The sequence below is a fragment of the Dipodomys merriami genome, unplaced genomic scaffold, assembly GCF_024711535.1.
Source record: "Dipodomys merriami isolate MVZ:Mamm:240054 unplaced genomic scaffold, mDipMer1.0.p SCAF_93, whole genome shotgun sequence".
NCBI lineage: Eukaryota > Metazoa > Chordata > Mammalia > Rodentia > Heteromyidae > Dipodomys > Dipodomys merriami.
Window position 1 is genome coordinate 2,131,071 of NW_027206546.1, and position 22,982 is coordinate 2,154,052.

A 22,982-nucleotide genomic window follows, 5' to 3' on the forward strand; every position below is an offset into this window, starting at 1 on the left:
AAAATTTATTTGTAATACATACATACGTAAGATATATTTTTCTGGTGCCACTCTTGGAGTTTGAACTCAGGGTCTGAGTCCTGTCCCTGAGCTATTTTGCTGAAGGTTAACAGTCTACCACTTAAGCGATAGCACCCCATCTAGCTTTTTGGTGGTTAATTGGAGATAAGAGTCTCACAGACTTTCCTGCCTGGGCTGGCTCTGAACCACTATCCTCAGATCTCAGCCTCCTAAGTAGCTAGGATTACAGATGTGAGCGACTGGTGCCTGGCTTAGTAAATTTTTTTAAGTCAAATATATTTCTCCTACCTGCTCTGAAAACTTTTAATGTTTGGTATTCCTTTGTCTGATGAGGAAAAGACTTTGGTTTTCTTTAAAGACTTAAAAAAAAATTCTGGCTGGGCACTGGTGGCTCAGGCCTATAATCCCAGCTACTTAGGAGACTGAGATCTCAGGATCATGGTTCAAAGCTAGCCTAGGCAGGAAAGTCCATGAGACTTTTATCTTCAATAAAAACACCAGAAAACCAGAAGTGGCACTGTGGCTCAAGTGGTAAAGCACTTGCCTTGAGCTGAAGAGCTAAGGAACAAGCAGGCAGGCCCAAAGTTCAAGCCCCAGGACCGATAAAACACAGACACACACACACACACACACACACACACACACACACACACACACACACACACACACACACACACACACACGCTAAGGGGTAAGACACTGTCCAAATAGAGTTGTACTCTACCTGACTTAGGTAACTGTTAACTCCTCTGTACATCACCATAAAAACAATAAAAATATTTAAGATTCTAAAAAGCCAGGTGATGGTGGCTCACATCTATAATCCTAACTATTCATGAGACTGAGATCTGAGGATTGTGGTACAAAGCCAGCGCAGGCAGAAAAGTCCCCATGAGAACGTACCTTCAATAACCACTCAAAAACTGGAAATGGAGCACTAGTCTAGTGCAAAAAAGTTCAGGCCCTGAGACAGTGTTCAAAGCCCCACAACTGACAAAACAGCAACAACAACAACAACAACAACACACACACACACACACACACACACACACACACACACACACACACACACACACACACGATGCTAAAATGGCCAATGGATATGGAGATAAACTAAAGTACATTCTTACCAGGGAAATATTTCCTGAAAGAAATTCAGAGTTAAACCACAATTCCTCACCATGCTCGCTATACTTACCAAAAGGGATTGGCAATACCAAATGTTGGTGAGAGTGAGGAACAATTTGAACTCTCTTACAGTCAGTTTACTAGAACATTACACTAGAAAGCTGGCACTATTTGGAAATCTAACACTGTGCCTGCCTTAGCTTTCTACACTCAAGCCTTCATTCAAGGGAAGAGTGTGCATATAGCAACCTTAATTCACAATAACTCCTCCTGGAAACTATCTAAAACTCCTATAACGAGGGCCTGGGTAGACGGGCTCTCATATATTCATATACTAGGATACTAAACAGAAATAAAAGGAAAGAAGCTGCTATATGAAATATTGTGGATGAATCTCACAGATTTTATACTGAGAGAGGGAGAAAGCCACAGGGCCTATAGCAGAGGATCTATTTATATGAAGCTGAAGATCAGGCAAACGGAACCTAATCAAACATGATAGAAGTCATTCTTCTACCTATATTCCTTACCTCTGGGGTGGGAGTATTGACTGGATTAAAAGCACAGGAAACCTTGTGGGGTGCTAGAAAGGCTCTCTATCTTCATCAGAGTGATTGTTATGGTTGTTTGCATACGTAGAACATCACTGAACTATATACTTAACATGAGTGTACTCTCTTATTACATGCATATGTTATGCCTCAATTTAAGAAAGTAAAGAACAGATCAGATCCCACTTCCAAAATTTCCTTAATCAAGATAAGTCTTGTGTGGATTTAGCAAAATTTAAATGAATGCATTTTGTAGTTCCCTTGGGTGAAACTATAACATGAGAGACCACCACAAATTCCAAGGTAATTGAATTGACTCAATACTCTCTCGTAATGAAATTCTGCAAGTTTGGATTTAGCTGAGAGCACAGAGAGACTCCAAAGGAGCTATTAAGAAGGATGGTTGAACAAGCTGTTATATTCTTTTTTGTACATATTTTTAATGAAATAGGCATTTGAATACCTATCTTTAAATGAAATAGGTATTTAAACATACCAGTTGGGTAAGTCAGTGGAGATCCATTATTGTCTAATAAACTAAATCAAGGACTCTACAATGGGCAAGGATAAAGAAAACATATCTGAAGGTGCTTTTTGCTCATTTGCAGCCAAATTCAATAGTGTTCATGTAGAAACCCAGGAGAGTTTTTATTGAATTCAATCCTTGAATTGTTTCTAGCTAACGGGCTGACTTCTATTTCCAGCATTAGTTTCTATTAAAGGATAAGTCTGGAAAGTCAAAGAATTTAGAGCTTTTGTTTTCCATAAATAGTCAACACTTCCTAGGCTGCTTTTACCATTCCTTATAAGAGTATGGAAATCAGATTGACTGCTTTTCATCAGCTATGCTGAAGCCTTTCTAAAACAGAGCTTTACATAAGTATATATAGATGATAACTATTTAAAAAAAACATAATCAGCCATGAGAGGAAGCCAGTTAGGAACCTGTAAGAGAAAGTACTGGGATCAGTGGCCCTTCATCTGAATGATGGGAAGAATGAGGCCCAACTCAACACTTCTCATGGCTGCACACCTGGTGTGAACACATATTGAACTTTTAACACACAAGTGATGTAGAGCTCTCCTTCTAAATTCTGAAACAGTTTTAAATTAAGGGAGGAAATCTCAGGGGAAACCATTTCTAGTCACTCACCAATTTTGGAAATAATTAAAAATTTTTAAAATTAAAATTTGAACAAAGTTTCATTTATGCCAGAATCTAACAGCTTACTACAAATACCAAAAGGCTATGTGGGTGTGTGCGGGGGAAATCCCATCCCTGCTTACTTTCTCCGAGGAAGTTTTCCTTAAAGCTTTCTTATTTTTTTAAGAAAAGTGTAGAATTATAAACTACATTCAAACCATGGGATTAAGTGATCTTTCAGAAGCAATATTCAAAATCCCCCAGAGAACATCTTTCAGGACTTCAATTTCTGTTTTTAAAACATGTGGGTTTTTTAACATTAGTTTTCAAAGCTGAAACTAGAACACAGCCCTGATCATTCTCAGTCCAAAGCTTTATCCACTCACAATAACCCTCCCTCTCTAGTGTCTCCATCATCACTAACCCTAACATGTCTTCCATTTTAAATTCAAATAAGTATGTGGAATAAAGTATTGATCAAGGCAGATACTTTGGTATATCCTGACTACTCTCAGGAGAGCAAATGGTCCTTGCTGATTCTCTCCACAGGCATCACGCTCAGGACAGAAATGGGGCCCAATTGTCACTAAGAAGGGAGCAAAGGGTCAATTCACTCTACTGTCTGAGCAAAGAAGCTTCTGTGGCACCTTCTTGTGTTTGGAGACCATGGAAAATGAAACACCACCAGAAAAGTGTAGAAGGAGAACTAGCTTGGCTCTTGCAAATCCTGACCTGTGCCCTGAAGGATCTATTCTTGTGTTTAGAGAAGAATCTCCATAAAGAAGCACTGAATTTGTGATGGTAGCTAGCATTAAAAAAAAAAAAAAAACAGAACCTTGCCTTCTGCCACACCATATTCTGTTATTGCTGTGGCAAAACAATAATTTTCTTTTTACTCATTACTACTACTAATGCCTTTTCTAGATTAATCTTTGTATAGAGATATTCACCACCTCCTTTTTTAACTTCTAATGGGAGAAGATGAGAACTGATATTTCAGAATCTCTTCCTTGTACAGTTCCAGGTTGGTTCTATATAGGTAAGAAGAAACAGGGGATTCAAAAGGTGGAAGCAAGTAGCCACTGGGCTATGGAGAGATGGGGGCTTCTTTACGCATGTAGGGAAGCTTTAAAGATCTGGCTTCTTGAGGCTTCAGACTAACCCTGCTGAACACTTCCTTGACTTTTGTTCTTACACCTTTCTGAACATGTATAAGACTTTTAGTTTATCAAAGTTTTTGTACTTAAATGCACGGAATGCATATGTTTTCTTCATTTAGTTGTGATGCTTCACAGTTGTGAGATGAGCTAATAAAGTACTGTAAAAATAAAACACAATGACAGAGTCCAATTTGTTGGCAGTAGATCAGTTCTATAAAGTCTCCATGAAAAAAATCACTCCTAGGAAAAATTCAGGATTACATTCCTGAGAGCCTCTGCTCATGTTTTTGTCAATCAATACTATACATCTTTGTTGTATGTGTTTCTGTTTAGAAATACCTTACTTTATGAATATTGTTGATTAATTAACTACTGTGCAGATTAAACTAATCTGCCACCAAGTAAAACTCGTGTGCATCTTAAACTAATCTCACATTTTTTCAGGGGGCATGTAACATCTTTAGAGACACAAAACAATACTTCAGCACTACACTTGGGGGGGGCTATTTTAATCATGGAATCACTGGTAAAGAGAAGAAATATTCAAAAATTATGGCATTGAGAAAACTGGTGCTTGTGGAATAAAAGCTCAAGCAAAAAGGCTGAGTGTCGTCATGCTCAATCTCATCTAGAAATGTATGTTTCTGGTAGATCATAGTTTTCTCTCTCCTATGTCCACAAATAGCCATGAGAGCACCATAGATATTAATTTAGAGGTTACACAGAAATTTGAGAAAGGGGCAACTTCACAAACATAGAATCTGAAAATAAGTAGGTTTAGCTAAGTTTAAGAAATTTAATGTACCTGGATGCTTGTGGCTCCTATCTTTAATCCTAGCTACTCAGGAGGTTAAGATCTGAGGATCTTAACCAGCTCCATCAAGAAAGTCCAGAAGACCCTTATGTCCCATTAATACCAAAAAGCTGGAAGTGAAGACATGGCTCAAGTGGTAGAGTACTAGTCTTAGGGGAAAAAGCTAAGTGAGAGTGTAAGGCTCTGATTGTCGCTGTAAAGAAGTGAAATACCTTGCACTCTCTCTCTCTCTCTCTCTCTCTCTCTATATATATATATATATATATAGATAGATAGATAGATAGATAGATAGATAGATAGATAGATAGATTGATAGATAGTTATATAGATAAATAGATAGATATAGATAGATAAATACAGATAGATCTTTATCTATATCTATATCTATCTGTATAAATATAGATATCTATCTATATCTATCTCTGTATCTCTTTCTCTCTCTCTCTCTCTCTCTCTCTCTCTCTCTATATATATATATATATATATATATATATATATATATAAAGAGACAGAGCGAGACATATTTAATCCAAAGAAAAGGCGTATACTTAGTCTATAGTAGAATTAGGATCACAGTCCTTGCCTTCTGAAGATCTATAGCTATTCTATGCAATTCTGATGTTTCCTAGTTTCTTTATTTGCATCCAGTAAGCAGAGTTACTACGTTTCTAGCTTTAAAAGTGAATTTATAATACTCAAACAAACAAAGGAAGGTCACTCAGAGCACACTATCTTGGAAAAAGTTTGGATAGGAATTACAATGCCATAAGAATGATATAGAATTTCTTTTAACTATTCAATCAATAAGAGAACAAAGAAATCGCAAAGAACTAAGAACGAGTTAATGCTGATAATTAATTTATTCACACACACACATACACACACACACACACACACACACACACACACACACACACACACACACAAACATTTTAGTGCAGGGGATGGAATCCCAGGTTTTTTATTTTACCACTGATCTACATTCCTATTCCCATCATCTATATTTTTTTTCCAAGCATCTATTTTATTCTGATACTGTGTTAAAAGATTTCAACGAATAACCAGTTTCTCTAGCAAATGAGGACAGAATAGTCCAGGCACTACCCAGAGAAAAGAGAGTATGGATTCTTTACACCATATATAAACATCCAGGTGAAAAAGAAACTCAATGCCAGGATACCATTTCTTACAGTTCTCATCTTCCCCTCTCCTACAATCCAAAAATGTTCAGCATTTGTCATCATCCACATCAAAATGGTGGTTAGTAGTACATTTATTGTCTTGTATTTCTGTTCTTTACAATTTCCAGGAGCCATTTTGAGTGCTGTGGGGTCAATTGTGCATATGAAGTATTGAAAATAGACTGTATTCAACTCTCTGATACTCAAATAGAAAAGGAGGTCTTGCCTATCAAGCTAAAAGCATTTAAAGCTTGTAAAATGCACTGGGATGAATCTGTCCAGAACCAAAAGAAAACCTATATTTATAGCAGCTGATTTATTTGGTTGATATACAGTATGTGCTGTGGTTTATAATTTTTAAGGCATAGGGTCTGAGATATATTAGATATTGCAGAAAGAGTGAGGACTTGATGATTTACAGGACTTAATATCAGGCCTATTGACCTTCTCAATAAGAAAGGTTGGTGGTCATAAAGGCACTGAAAGATGCAGCCCTCAGGAGTCAATTTAATGTAGAATAAACTCTTTAACAACCAACCAGATAGCCATATCAGCTGCACCATCTGCAGATTATGCTGCTGTTGTAAAAGCACTATTTTTAATAAAAAAAAATGCATAGGCTTTCTTTTTGGAAATTTATGTTCTCTCAACAAACAAACCAATAGTTTTTCCGCATCAATATCCCTAGTTATAGGAATATCAGGTTTAATAAACATAACAAAAGCAAAGAAAGAAATATAAGTATTGTTTCCACAATAAAAAACAATACTGGCAGCAAGTGACTGGATATATGAAAAACTCATCACTGGTCACAAAACAGAGATGTACCTGTGTACTCTTTGTTCTGGTTAAACTACATTCATTTCATTCCCAATGCAAATGGTATTAGTCTATGTACAAGCCAATACAATCAATACATAGACTTTCCAATTGGCGAGGCCTTATGTTAACATACCCACAGTGAAGCTGATCTTTGGAGGACTAACATATCTCAATTACCAGAGTTGTATGTAAAGGAAATCCCAAAAACAGTCCAACTAAATGTTATGTCCAATAGACTAAGCCAAAGAAAACATTCTAAAAAATGTCCTTCCTTATTAGCATGGATTTTCTGGGAAATTGTACACATTCTCCACTGGAATTAGAAAAAACGGGGAGGGGGTGACAACTTGCTTGATCTTCAGCTCTGTTGTTTTTATTTTTCAAGACATTCCATAAGCAATTAACTGAAATTACTGAGAAATAAATGAAGCACGCTAAGTTCCAACAGAAAAAGTGGAGCATTTGAAAAATATTTTTGCTTATGGAATTTTAACCTACCCAGAAGTTGAGTCAGATTGAATCTATATACAGCAATTAAAAACTGGGGTAATAACAAAATCTTTTCTCTTCCAAGCAATTAGTGTGGTTGAGACTTCCTATGGTGTCAGTTGTATTGATGGATACTAACTTGTTTCAGAGTTTTTTATTCGTAAATCTCTGCATAGTTCAGTCTATGCTAGAATTTATGCTATTGTGTAAGGTCATCTATTTGCACCTCTGTTTCATTACTTTATGACAGCATTGACATTGTGAACATTTCTTAGTGATCTGGACATTGTCCAAACATAGCATGGTACCTGGCATTCAATAAGTATATTTTAAATTGAATTAACTGTGCATGTGAGTAGACTTGACTCTTTAGGAGTCAAGATCACTAGAAGTCAGTAGAAGTTTTCTCAAACACAAGTGATGAGCAATTTGAAAGGATTTTCTATCCAGCCTTCATTTCTCCTTTATCTGCATTCCAGTTAGGACTGTCATGAAGTCATGACAGAAGGAATGTTTTAAAGCAATGATAAGTTTCTTAGGGATCAGGGAGAACACATATATTCCCTTTGTCTAGATTCTTTTAGTCGACACAAGTAGGAAGGGTCTGTCATGCACCACCTGCAGACATGTTCCCCAGGTTTAAAGAAGATGCAGGCTTTGACAGGGACAGCGTCCTGCAGTAGAGCCCAAATTTCCCTCCAGGTTTTCTACTATCTATATTTCTAACATGAATTGCGCTTTCAACCAAGCTTCCAAAAAAGGCAAATACCACCAAATGACTTTAAGAATATAAAATGTATTATGAAAATGTTTACTTTTAGTTTGGAAAAGGCATCCTAGCTGGTATGTTCAGAACCTTTATGTCCTACAATAAAATTCCACCATTTTTATTTTTATTTAAGCACAATTTTCTCTCTCCTCTTTTAACAGCCTGCTGTTCTCTCTCTCTCTCTCATGCTCTCTCTCTCTCACAAACACACACACACACACACACATCCACACACATCACCATCACAGTCCCACAAACATACACAGATTTCCTCACATACTTGAAATTTTTCTACTTTTATTCATTTTGATGCTACAGAAAATGTGGCAGGAAAAGGGGAAATTTTTAATTTTCTTTTAGGATGTTAAACTTAAAAATACTTTGAGCCCCAAGTTTGTCTACTTGACATGTAAAGTTTATGTTGGATCATTTTTGAGTATCATCCAAGATGGCCCTTGTGCCCCACAAATCTAGGCCAATTTTTCTGAAGCAGGCTCCTTGACATCATCTGTGTGATATCCTGATCTTCCTTGATTATCATACAATCCTGGGTTTGAAACCAAGTTATCTTGGCATAGTACTTCCCAGTCTTCAATTCTTCATGACAAAGGTAAAACCCTTTGGAAGGAGCCTGAGAGGATACACTGAAACACCTTAAAAGTCCTGGCTTAGTTTAATGTAAATTTCCAGCCTCTTAAAGAAATCATTTGACAAAATGCTTCTAACAATGTGCCACAGGATTTTACTTGGTCAGCTGAGATGCTCTTGTGTTCTCTGGCCCCCTTTGGATGGGTTAGGATGATGGAATGGATAACTCCACAACTTACCCTTGGACATGAAAAGCTGATCAGACATGCTGAGACCTTTTGGGAGAAGAGGGCAGCTGGTCATGAACAGGGCAGTTTAGCAAGGGAAAGGTGCATAGTTTGAGTTTTTATTGTGCTTCAAAGTAGAGCAAGGGGGAAAATTTCTACCTAAAGTCCAGAAAGCTGACTGGTTCAGGGGTGTTTTTGTTGCCTTTGCCACACTTCAGACAAGGGAGAAAAAAGTGCAGTGATAGTGAGATACTTCATTACAGTTCCAATTGTTGATTGGGGGACAATGGAAATGTGACATTTCTCCTTTCGTTGAATTAGATCTGGTTGTGTAAGTTATTGGGGTGCTTGATCAAGTCTGCAGCAGGAAGCCAGTAGTAGTCTAGTCGTGTGGCTTTTCAGATGTGATCAGACTGCTTTTTGGTATTCATTTCCTATTGCTGCTATAACAAATTACCACACACTTGGTGGCTAGAAACCTCCACAAATCTGTTAACATGTAGTTCTAAGTCCAAAATCAGTTTCACTGAACTAAAAATCAAGATATTCAAAGTGTTTGTTCTTCTGGGAGATTTTTATGGAAAACCTCTTTCCTTATAGTTTCCTGCTTCTAGAAGCTGCTAGCCTTCCTTGGCTTATCATCCCTCATTCCAACTTCAATTTTTAAGACCTGCAAATCTCTCTGACTTTCTGGCTTCCACTTTACATTTCCTTCCCTAAATGTGACACCCTGACATCAGCACATTTAGCTCTTAAGAAAAAAAAAAGATTTGGGGCAGTACCAAAGTTTTAACACAAAAGCTAACACTTATATCCCTTTAAAAAATTCTTGGTGTACGTTTTATAAAAATAAAATGCTTTTTATTATCTTTTAGGATATATGTATGTAAACATGTGTATATACATGTGTCTGTTTATATATTTCTATATGCAAATACATTTTATACTGTTTACCTGCCCTATTCCCCTGCCTTGTCTTCCTCATCCTTTTAAGCTGTACCACTTCCTCTTTCCTAATAATCCACCTGAGTTTTCATTTTGTCTTTTAAATCTGGATTCCACATATAATAGAAAATGTGATATTCATCTTTCTGAGCATGGCTTATTTTACTTAATATAATCATCTCCAATTCCAACCATTTTCCTGCAAAAACAGATTTCATTTTTCTTTATGACTGAATACAATTATATTTGAATATATATTACAGTTCCTTTATCTATTCCTTGGTTTATTGTTACCTAGGCGGATTCTACAGCTTGGTTTTTTTTTAATATAACACAGGTATCTCTATTGTTTGCAGACTTACATTCTTTTAGGTATATGCCCAACAGTGGTATAGTTGAGTCATATGTTGATTCTGTTTTTGAGGAACCTCAATTTACACTTCTATGGTGGCTACACTAATTTACATCCCCACTCATTGTGTAAGAAGTTTCCCTTTTACTGCCTCCTCTCACCCCAATCCCCCACAATGTCATCAGTATTTTTTGCCTTTCTCACTGGAATGTGATAGAATCTCAATGTAGTGAGATTTGCATTTCTCTGATGAGTACAAATGTAGTATTTTTTCATATATTAATTGGCCATTTGTGCTTCATCTGTTCATATTACTTTCCCATTAACAGTATTATTTGTTGTTTTCCTGTTTGTTAGTTGTTTTTTTTCTGGCAGTTCTGGGGTTGAGCTTGACCTGGAGCTTACTAGGCAAGTGCTCTACTGCTAACTGATGACTCCAGTTCTTTTCTTGTACTGATATTTTTTACATAAAGTCTGGCTTCCTATCCAGGCAACATTCCTGGACTGTGATCCATCTGTTTTAGGCTTCTCTGTTGTAGCTGGAATGACAGGAGAACCCAGCACACTCAGGTTCTTTCTGTTGAGCTGGAGTTTTACAAACTTTCTACCAGGTGCTCCATATACCTGATGATTTGCCTTATCTCAAGGCCACAGCTGACTATGGACAGAAACTTCTGAAACTATATGACAAAGGATCATATAAAGTGATCCTTCCTATACTCTTCAGTTACAAAAAATGAACTCAGAGACCCTAAGCATTCATTGCTTGAATTAATTCATCATATTTTAAGTTGAAACATTCAACTGAATCCAGTCTCTTGCAGCCCATTTTATAGATACTCAACAGGGCAACAGTCTCTCCAGATACTTTTATAGTCATGGAGTAAAGCTCATGGGGCTGCTTTTCACAAGATCCAGTATATAGCAGTATTCTCCCAAAGCCCTGGACACCATGATTGTTCCTTCTGATAGAGGCACAGGCAGCAGTAGTGGAAGTAATCACAACCCTAGTCAACCATCAGCTTTTGGAACGTAGAGCTCAGTGTTGCATGCCAGGACATCTTCTCTACAAGGGTGATCACCAGATGAACCCCTATATTGCAGAGTATGTGGTTTTCTCCTGAGCAGTGGTTAAATAAAGGCCAATGACTCCATGAGACACACAACAAACAATCATTTGGCAAAAGTCATGAAGCATCACTTACTGCTTGTGCTGAAATTCAAACATGATGCATTCTAAGACTTATGGAACCCACTATTCATAGCCCAAGGCCAATTTAAGAAAGGTGATAGCTTTGTATTCCTGTCTCTAAATGCCAACTGTCAAAAATTCCAACTTTTATTAGTAAAATTTATAACAGAGGCTTTGTAGCCATTAGCAAATGTAGCATAAAGTTGGCTGACTCAAGGCACATACTAATCAGAAGGCAGCAAACACAGCTACCAAACCAAAAGCAAGAGAAGACCCAGGAAAGGTAGTGGCCCAAGGGGTGGTAATCTACACCATCTTATATGATTAATCATTTTGTGTCTGCCCTTCAACAATGGGACCCATTTCCTATGCAAAACTGATTCACCCCGGTTAGAATGGATATCATCAAGAAATCTAATAACAACAGATGCTGGAGGGGATGTGGCCAAAAGGGAACCCTACTGCACTGTTGGGGGGAGTGTAAACTTGTTCAACCATTGTGGAAAACAGAAGAGAGGTTCCTCAAAAGCCAATACATAAAGCTCCCCTATGATTCAGCATTCCCCCATCTAGGCATTTACCCAAATGATCACAAACAAGGCCATACTAAAGATACCAGCACAACTATGTTTATCACAGCATTATTCACCATAGATAAGATATGGAACCAACCCAGATGCCTCTCAGCAGATGAATGGATCAAGACAATGTGATATATATAGATATATCTATCTATATCAATCTATATCTATCTATCTATATAACTATATGAAATCTATGCTTCCATCAGAAAGAATGACACCTCCCCATTTGTTAGGAAATGGAAAGACTTGGAAAAAATCATATTAAGTGAAGTAAGCCAGGCCCAAAGTAATATAGTTACCATGGTTTCCCTTATTTGTGATAACTAGTATATATCTAGGATAATCTTATCAGATAAAGAGAAAAGCTTAAAAACTACGTACATATGACCATATAAGATGATGTTAAGTGAAGTGAACCACAAGATAGGGCACAAGAGGTTTTATCTTTGTCATTGATGTTTTTAATGTACTATATGATTTTTTGTTTCTTTTGTATATTCTTCCCCCATGGTATAACCCCTGTTTTCACTTCATTAGACTCCAGTGCCCTGCATCTTGTATATACATTTTTCTAAGTTGGGGAAGGGAAGGGAAATAATAAACTACTGAAACAAGGATACAGGCTGACACATTTTAACAATGAGATGTACAAGACACTATGTTGGAAATGAACTTTAGAACTTGAGAGGTCAGGGAGGGAAGGGATAGTAGGAGAAAAAGAGGGGGTAACAATGCTCGATAGGAAATGTATTCATTACCTTACACATGTAACTGTAACCCCTCTGTACATCATCTTTACAATATTTTTTAAAAAAATACAAAAAGAGAAGGTATAGCACAGATCTTAAAGCTAAAGCTCCTTTAGATAATACAATAAAGATATTTAAAATGAGAAGAAAACTTCACTGTTAAATCTGCTTTAAAAGCTAAGGACATAACTCAGTGCAAGAGGGCTTGTTTGGAGGCGTGTACCAGGCCCTGGATTGAGTCTCAAGTACCAAAGGGAAATATTCCTAATTGAAAGGACACTAAGCTGGTTTTAAAATCTTTTCTTGGTTTACTCAATAATAAATTTTCCTCCATTCTTTATCTTGAAACAGAAATGTCTAAGATATCTATCATTTGATTTTCTGAATTCCCCAGAAATTTTCCTAAATAAGGAGGGATTTAAACTCTGCATATACAGACAATACTAGTTATAATGATATCTTCACACTCCAACAAAGTGAAATTCAGTGATTTTAAATCCTAAGGATGATTTTATTCTATTCGTATGCTAGAGACCAAAATAATTTTTATTTTCCTAGACAAGAATGCATCTATTCTCTGAAAGGAAAGTTTAAAACTGATGATTTATTGTGATTCAGAATCTAGATCCAAAAGAGTACAAAACCTTTCAGAGAAAAAAGTATTTTGCTGTCAGTAATGCAATTCCCCTTTCTCAGGGAAAACAAAAGAAGAAATAGCTTTCCCAATTAGGTCCATCAATAAAGGCAAAGTTAGTCTGCAAAGAACACAACTCATGTTTTCCTGTGATCACAAACTCAGACAATTGCTAACCTAATTGCTTTTTATTTTTCTCTTTCCAGCCAACTTAAATGATTTCTACACAATCAATGAGATCAACAACCTAGTCAATCCAATTTAGTTATTAAGAAGGCAAAAGCAATGGATTGGCTGCATATTCGATCCAGTTTTGTTATGGGAGATATTTCAGTCAGAGAGGCATGGCTATAAATTTTCTTGGAGAGGAAATCTGGGTGGAAAAACAAATAGTCATGTTAGCTAATAAATGTTGCTTTTCAAACCTGCTAATCCCTTTGGATGATTTATCACTGTCTGAAAGCTCTGGACTACTTTACAAAGGAAAATGGCTGGTCCCTTGAAGTTGTATAAAAGTTGTTAAATTCATATTCATAAAACTCAATACCACCTGAAAATAGAAGTCATGCCAATCAATAGTAATGACTTTCAACAACCAGAAAGCCTGAAGATCCTCTTACAGTATCACTTCACAGGAGATTTGGGGTACCACACATCCCTTGATACTGGTTTTGGAAATGCATCTCCAAAGAAGTCCCACAAGTGGTAAATATTAGAAATCCAGTCAGAGGGTTACCTGGGGCATTCAACCTATCTAGTAAGGGAAAGAAAAAAATTCACCAAAAATATAAACAATTTTGGAAGGCACTTTTCAGAAGGACTTTGTTTCCTGTGTGCTTTAAGGACAGAAGGCAGATATAATCTCTTCTAACCCTATGGAGTTTAGACTTGGCAAAGTGAGGCAGCCCACTGCAATAGACAATTCCAGAAAAGGAAACAGAAAGGTAAACAACTGAAAAAAATTAAAAGGGATAATGCAGCATTTGGAAGGCCTGGTTTATATCAGGTGGTTCGAAGCAAAGTTCAGTCCCATTATAATGAACACTGATCATCCACAAAATGTTCAGATGTATTAGACTACCTTTACTATTCTTACTTTATATATAAGCTATCAGAACATATCATTGGCCTTCTGAATTGATATAAATCAAACACTGTTCCTAATTGAACAAAAATCATCCAGAGAAAAATAGGTGAAAATATCCTAAAGTGAGTTTAAATAGATAAACTTCCCTTCTATTTCTTTCAGAAGCTTAATTTTTAAAAATCTTGTCTTTTGCAAGGCACTAGTAGCTCACTCCTGTAATTACTGTTACTCAGGTGACTGAGATATGAGGCTCATGGTTCAAAGCCAGCCTAAGCAACAAAGTCCAGAAGACTCTTATCAATAATCAACAACCTAAAGGCTAGAAGTAAGTTGTGGTTAAGGTGGTAGAGTACTATTCCTGAGCAAAAAACTCAGGCACAGCACCCAGGCTCTGAGTTGAAGCCCCAGTACCAAGACAAAAAAATATCCCACAAAAACACTAACTTCTTAACACATATGTGTGTATGTGTGTGCATGTATAAATTATCCTGTTGCAATTGTGAAAATGTTAAAAGTGAGAAGGAGAAAAGAGAATGCTAGAAAGTGAACAGTGCCAAAATACAATTGCACCTGTTAGTGAGATAATAAAACCAAACTCACTGAAAGCTATGAATAAATAGAGGGTAGAACACTGGAAAAAAACAAGAGTAAGTAAAGGGATTAATCACATAAAGTACAGTATGTACACTGTGAAATGCAATGGTAATCACCTTTGAATAATTAATATGTACTTTAACAAAAATGAATGTTAGAAAAGTGAAGCATATACTGTCTGGGGTGTGAGAACTATTTGGGAATGAAGAGGGTTAATGAGGATGAAGGAGGGTGAATATAGTCAAAATATTTTTTTTGCAGCTGGGTGAAAATGAAGCTTGTGGAGGCTATGTTGGGAAGAGTATAGGAAGATGAGGAAGGATGATGGAAGGATGAGTCTAATCAAGGCACCGTCTATGTGTACTTGGCAACTCAAAATGAGAACACTGTGTGCAACCAATTGATGCTAATAAAAATAGAAAGTGTGGCACGTATTCACGATGCAAAATTACTAGCTCACAAAGAAAGGAATTATGTCATTTGCAGATATCTGGGTAGAACTGAAGATTCTATTAAACAAAACAAGCCAGATTCAGAAAGGTAATTATTGCCTATTTTCTCTGATGTACACAATTTAAAACTAAATAAAAATGTTAATCCAAAAGACAGGCAAGAGTGAAACTTTCTTCTTACTCAATAATAATTAATTATTAAGCACCAATGTAAGTGAATATACTATCCTAGGAACATAAGCGAGTAACAATTATTATCAGATGCAGTGTTCTGGATATGACTGTACCAGCTCTACTCTTCTGTGACTAGTGACTAGTGACTAATGACAAGGATGTCCAGGGGTAAGCCTTTGCCGGTGGGCCCCCATCCTGGTGCCCCATGCACGGCCTCTTTGGGGGGGGGATCCGGAAGGTCGGGGCAAGAGACTGGTCCTGGCAGGCCCCCTGGCACATGGCCCGAGGGTTTTTCTCACAGAGGAAAGGGGGGGAGCAGGGGTCCACTGGGCACCATGAGGGTTGGGCCCAGGATGGGTTTCTGAGCAATTGGGAGTCAGATCTGCCTGATCCACGTGGTGGGAGGGGGCCTTCCCACTCCCCCAGCACCTGCCCCCATTGAGATGGGTGGGTGGCATCCTCAGATCCAGGGTTGTCTCAGGGCCCCCTGTGTGCGGTGAGGTCTCTTTGGGGGGGGCAGGACTTCTGGGTCCAGGCGGGGTGACTGCAATGATTTGGAGATCTAGTTTATTCTCTGGAGTCCTGCTCCCCTCCTCCTCCCCCCAAGGCACCCCAAAGTCTGCACTTCGAGAGTGATAGGAAAATGTACTTTTTTTCTTTTTACTTGATGTTTGATGCGAGTGGGGCTTGAACTCAAGGCCTGGCCCTCTTGCTTGGCTGGGGTTGAGCCACCTCTAGACAAGGAAGTGAGCATCTGGCAGTTGATGAATAAAATCACATCTCATCCCCACCTGCAGGGAAGTGTGGTGGGTGCGCAGGGAAGTGTGGTAGGCACACAGGGAAGGGTGGTGGGCACGCAGGGAAGTGTGGTAGGCGCGCAGGGAGGTGTGGAGGGTGCGCATGGAAGTGTGGTGGGCACGCAGGGAAGTGTGGTCGATGTGCCCACGTGCCCAACTGGCAGATGTGTGTGGCCACTTCTCCGGATGCAGAGGCTGCTAGGTCCTGGGCAGGCAGGACAGGACGAAGGCTAGAGAAGGCTCTGTCTTGAAGCGGCAATCTCCAGGATTCCAGTCCCATTTAATGGGAGGATTGAAGAGTCTGACAGAATTATTAGGGGAAGAGAATCAAGAGCTGAGAACAGCAAGAGGAGCGGTGAGGGATCTGCCAAATGGGGTGAAACTTCAAGATGTCGATTTGGCCACCCCAACCAAAATAAAGGAGATATTTCTGTCAGGTGGCATTCAGATGACCAACAAAGGAGAGAAGCAGGGAACCATCATGGCTATGCTTCGTGAAGGCAATTTTGAAATTACCACACTGGATAGATGTCACAACTGACAGAAGACATGCCTAGGTAGAATTCACAACTGTCCAGCAGAAGGATGCCGAACACAGAGACCTCACTATAAACTCCATGTTTCTAGGCCTTGATGGTTATTGACTCGTTTACTTTAATGGCTATGAAGTTTTTAAAAAAATAAGAAAGTTACGGTTTGTATGACAAACACATCAAAGAATACAAGAAGATTAACTTCGGATTTTAAGCTACTTCAGGTTTGATGGCAGAATTGTGTACAAACCTGGTAAACATGATGCTGAGACTTTGGAAGCAATCGCAGAAAATGCAAAAGGCTTGGCTGGACTATCAGGAGAGTGCATTTGGGTAGAACTGAAAAAAATTCTTTTTGGTAAATGTGTAAACGACTTATTTCACCTGATCTATGATCTTGATATGGCTCCTCATAAAGGTTTACCCACAATTGCAAGTTTATAAGAATATAGTGAAGTCAGTGAAAATGTTGATACTTGCTCAGCAAAGCGAAGGACCATCTTGGCCTCACTGCGGAAAGTACAAGATGATGTCACAAAATGGGATTTGAAGTTGAAGATTTCACAAGAAGAGGAAAAACATTGGCTTATTTAGAGTTAAAAATAGGAAAGACTTAGTTAAAGCATCAGATCGTTCAAAACCATTGAAACCCTATCAAAACTTCATTGTAGATTCCAGAGAGCCAGATGGAAATGCCAGAGTATGTGAGCTGCTGAAGTACCAGGGTGAACGCAGTCTCCTCACGCAGATGCAGAAGTGGTCCCTGCCCCCTTCCCTTTGAGCGGACCTGACATTAGAAAAGTTGGCATTTCTTCCAGGAAGGAAATTGGTGCTGAGTTACAGCAACTGCAAGTACAGTGGGAAAAAAAGTGGCTGCCAAATGGAAAAAGAGGAATTCCTAAGTTACATAAAGAAGACCTAAAATGAAGACCTGGTTCTCAAAAGGGTAAGACTGGTCATCTTTCCCTGTCTATGAGATTTAAGAAGCTACAGCAGAGTTAAGAGAGAATCCATTAAGAAAAATCTTCTTGCTTTGTGAAACTATTTCAGGCACTGACTGAAATGGAATCTACCACCTTTCAATCTGATTTTATCAAAGAATCCTAGAATATTTTTGGAGTAAGTTCTGACTTAACTGTCTACACTTTTCAAATAAAAATGGTTTTACATAGGGAACAACTAGGATTGATCTTAAATGTAACTATTTTTCTGGGTGGTATATTCCTGTAATCCTAGCTACTTATGAGGTGGAGAAATAAGGAACTTAGTTTGAGGCTAGTTGGCAGTTAGTGAAACCCTGTCTAAAAAGCAAAATATAAACAAAAGGCTGGAGTGTGATTCAAGTAAAACAGCAAAAAAAAAAAAAAGATGCTTAATATTATGTGCATTGAAATAAACAGGTTACTTTGTACACTGATAAATTTCATTCTTTACCTGAATTCCAAAATTAACTTGTACCTATAATTGTTGACGAATCTATGTAAAACACCTATCAGTTATTTCCAGGGTGTCATTTATTCATAGTGGCTTTGTTCTAGCTATCTATGTTTTGGTATGGAGCTGTAATTTGTCTGTCATAAGGATTTCTTATGTGTGTGAAGCCTGGAGAAGTTAACTTGTAAAGACTTTGGTGTATTATTTTAGTAAAATATTAGCTTTGGTTTTGGAAGGTGAGTGGGTTTATATTAGATTTTAATGAGATAGTGATAATACTGCTTTTTTAAGGAAGCATAATTTATTTTCACTAATTAAAATAATACAACTTATACACACACACACACAAAGAAATAAGACGTCCAAAGAGTGAACCAATGCAATAGTGATACTCACAAGATACTGTGTTGGAAGTGAACTTTACAACTCTAGAGTGGGAGAAATGGGATTATAAGGGATAGCAAGAGAAAATGACAGAGAAAACGAATTATGTTCGACATGAATTGTACTCATTTCCTTACTTATGTAACTGTAACCTCCTGTACATCACCTTCACAATAAAAAATAATAAACAGGCAGTCAAAAAATAGGATGTTCAATAAGCATCACCACATACATTATGCTGCATTTGATGTCATTGTCCCACAATTCTTCAGCTACCAAATCGTCTTTTCTGCTCGCATTCATGTATGTAGTCCACTGATGACCAAACCAAGCCTTGCTAAGTGGTATGCGACTGAATTTATAGGCACTAGAGGAAGCTGAAGTACAATTTTGCCCGTATGTGATTTTGTCTTAAGTACTAACTCTATTTATATTCTAAAGTTACTGTATTCTTTTTAGTTTGATTTTAATGAGTTGCTGAGTTACTGATGACACCCTAGTAATGGAAAGGCAGAAAAAAAGCTGCTTTGCTTTACTATCTTTCAGTTATTCCTTTTTTTTTTATCAGTTTCAGAAAACAGAATTGAACAATTTACACCCAATTACACTTCAGCAGACACTGCTTCTGATGTATGGTTGTCTTGCAGTTTTGTGTTTTCTCCTCGGGAATCTGGAAGTAGCTCAAATCTATTGCAGCTACCATCCCTGCACTTGGGCCTGAGGAGGGAACCTTGGAAATGGGAAGTTAAAAACTGGACTCTGAGAGGATCCTAATCTTGCCACTTACGGAACTTGCTCTAATGGGGAGCCAGAAAGTTGGACGATGAATGCAAAGGCCCCCAACACTTCATTTCCCTTGCCTCCAGTGGTGGCCTTATAAACAAACTCTATTGTATACGGCAAAATTTTCCACTTCAGAGATCCACATATTGTGCAACAGGCCTCCTTGGTTTGGGAACACTGGGAAGGAGAAGTGGCAAAAAGTCAACATAAATCAATGCTAGTGTCATTGGCTCAAGTCTTTTATATTCAATGGTGCCCACAGCGCCAAAGACAATGTTTTTAGAGCTCCACAAATTGTACAATTCCAAACTTTCAATGGCTGGCTTTCTAGCTGCAATACTCATAATTTAGCACGTGAGACTCTATAGCCTATCAACCATTCACTATTCAGGGAAAGGTAAAGGAGGGGCCTAGTTCAGAGACAGTATCCAGGCAAAAAGGCCACACAGTGCAAATGACCAACTAAAGGGAAATTGATTTTGCGCCAGGATGCGACCTTAGGCTGGACACTGGAACCACAGGAAAGAAAAATACCCAAGGAAACCCTGATGCACACAGAATGACTCACAGTAAGTTCTATCCTAGGAAAAACACGTGGAGGCTAAAGCTCCCATAGATCTATATATCCTACTTTGAGGAGAAGTCAGTAAGTCTACCCTGGGAGACAAAAACGTTTTCTAAGGTACCACTGCCTAGGTAAATTCTCCATACTGCAATATCTTTCTTCTCTTCATGGTCAAATTAAAAAGCACAGTTAGCACTGTGTAGATGTCTTTAAGGAGAGCCAGGAGGATTCCTGTTGGACTGGCTGCTTCTTGCTCTCATCATCAGCAGAGGGCTGACAGCAGTCATGTATAGAAGCAGTCACTGAGAAAACAAGTTTGAAGGCACAGCCAGTGTTTCCCCAGCAGGCCTGAGCCTGAGATCCTAGTCTGAGCAGTAGGCAATCCTAGCTGAGGCGCATCAACAACCACAGAATAGTGAAGCCCACCCAAGGGAGGTCCAAACCTGCTTCACATATCGTTTTAACATGATGGTTCATAAACAACCTAAGTGAAGGCTTACAACAACAGCAGCTTATGCTGTGGGAATCACTTGCTATTTCAGCTATACAAAGCTATGCAATGGGAGCACAATGAGTACAGGTCAACCCAGGTGGAAAAGGGCAGGAGACTCTATCTAGACTGAAGAAACCAGGCACAGTGATGCCCACTTGTCATCCCAGGGAGAACAGATATCATAGAGGAGGAGGAACATAGTTCTGATGTCAGCCTACTCAGGTAGCAAGAGTCAAGATGATCAGTGTCAGCCAGTGGCTCAGATCTGTGCCAATGGCTCAGGCTTGTAATCACAGCTAATCAAGTGTCAGAGATCTGAAGATCACCAAGTGAAGCTAGGCCAGGCAAGAAAGCCTATGAGACTATTAGCTCCAAAAAACCAAAAGTGAAGCTATGGCTGAAGTGGTAGAGTGCTGGCCTTGAACAAAAAAAGCTTAGGGATAGCGTCTAAACCCTGAGTTCAAACCCCAGGACAGGCACCAAAATAAATAAATAAATAAATGATTGAAAAACATGATCAGTGTCATAAAGTGCTAGAAGCAGGGATCACCAGGAGAATTCTTCCCTATAAAGGATGATGTTCTCAGTTCAAATTCAGTACCAACATTAAGAAAAATCACCTGTCCCTGTTCTCCAGTTCGAATGCTGATGTTATTGAGTAATCCTGTGTGTTCACTCCCTTGACACACTCAGCTCATGGAGGTCAGGGATCATTCTTGTTTATAGTGCCACTCCAGGGCCTAAAACAAGTTGTCTTGCATATAAAATGCATATTTGATCTATTGTTTTGTGACCAGTCACTGCAAAACTTAGTGTCCTGCAACAACCATAACTTCACAACTTCTTATTGGGTCTGCAATTCAGTCAATGATTTGCTGGGAACATTGTTAGGTTGTTCAGTTAGGCTGCAAGATCCTACAAAGCTCATCGAATGTAGGGCATTTAAAAGCACCTCCACATCATCTTCTTCCTTCCAGTAATCTCTAGTCAGTTCCTTTATACCCTGTTCATTAATAGGCAAGAGCCAACAGGAAGATAATACTCATTTTAAGCTGCAGTCAAAACTGAGCAGCAACACTTTCATCAGTTTCTTCTGGTCATGAGAAGTCTCAAAATTAACTCAAAGAGAGAATGTACTCCACTTCCTTGTGGAAAGAGAAAAAGACTTATGCATGAAAGAATAATTATGGCAATGACATAGACAACTACAATGCACTCAGGCAATATGTGTCACATCTCTATTTCTTGTGAGGACCCGAGATGACACTGGTTTCAACGTGGGAAGGGTGTACTCATCTTTAACATATCATTGATGCTGTGACATTACCCCAGAAGTTACTGCCAGCAGTGTCCCAAACAAGAGGATACATTTTAATTTTTAATCTTCTACTAGGTTTGAGTGGTAATTTAAAAAATAGCACATTGGGCACTGTGGGCTCACAAGGCTAATCTTAGCTACTCAAGAGATAAGATCTGAAAATTGCAGCTCAAAGTCAGCCTAGATAAGTCCTCAAGACTTTTCTTGTCAATTAAGTACTGAAGTGTGGCAGTGGTCAAGTGGAAGAGAGTTAGCCTTTAGGAAAGCACCCAGGCCATGATTTGTAGCCCGAGAACATACACCAGAGAGAGAGAGAGATAGAGACAGACACAGACAGACAGAGACAGAGACACAGACTTAGACACATACACAGAAATACAGACAGACAGCCAGAGATAGGTACCACGGGCTCTCAATAGTAGGCATAGCTACTCAGGAGGCTAAGATCTGAAGACTGCAATAGAAGCCAGACCTGATAGGAAAGTCAGTGACACGCTTACCTCTATCTACTAAAAAGCCACAAGGGATGCAAAATTCGACTAGGAACAGCACACAAGATTGAGCCCACAGACCAGCACACAGGCACAGACACAGAAAGAGAGTAAATTAATTTTAATACTGTATTTGATTCACTGAATATGCGACTTGAACAATTCATAAGTGAAAAATTGAGATATTTGGCATTCTAATTATACACATTCTACAATTGTCTGTTATTATTCTGCATTATACTTCAGCACATTCTTGTATTTTTTCTACTACAGGAATCCTCCATTTATCCTGATATCAATATTTTTTTCCAAGTTGTCAGGTATATCAACATTTTCCTTTTAACAGTTTGTACTATTTTTTTTCAGCTCACTGTACTAGCATTATGTCGGATTAAAATTTAAAAAAAGAATTTGTTACCGGTGCACAATATTTAAAATGCATGAATGCACCAACATACAAGGTTAAATGATGAAATAACTCAGTTGAGGGGAAAAAACACAAATTTTCTCCTCAAAAATATTAAAGA

At 38.3% G+C, this 22,982-nt stretch overlaps 1 pseudogene; it reads left to right on the top strand.

Moving 5' to 3' along the window:
- LOC138821694 (CCA tRNA nucleotidyltransferase 1, mitochondrial-like) overlaps positions 1–17,909 on the top strand; it is a 30,604-nt pseudogene extending 12,695 nt beyond the window's left edge.
- Positions 17,910–22,982: the final 5,073 nt, after the last annotated feature.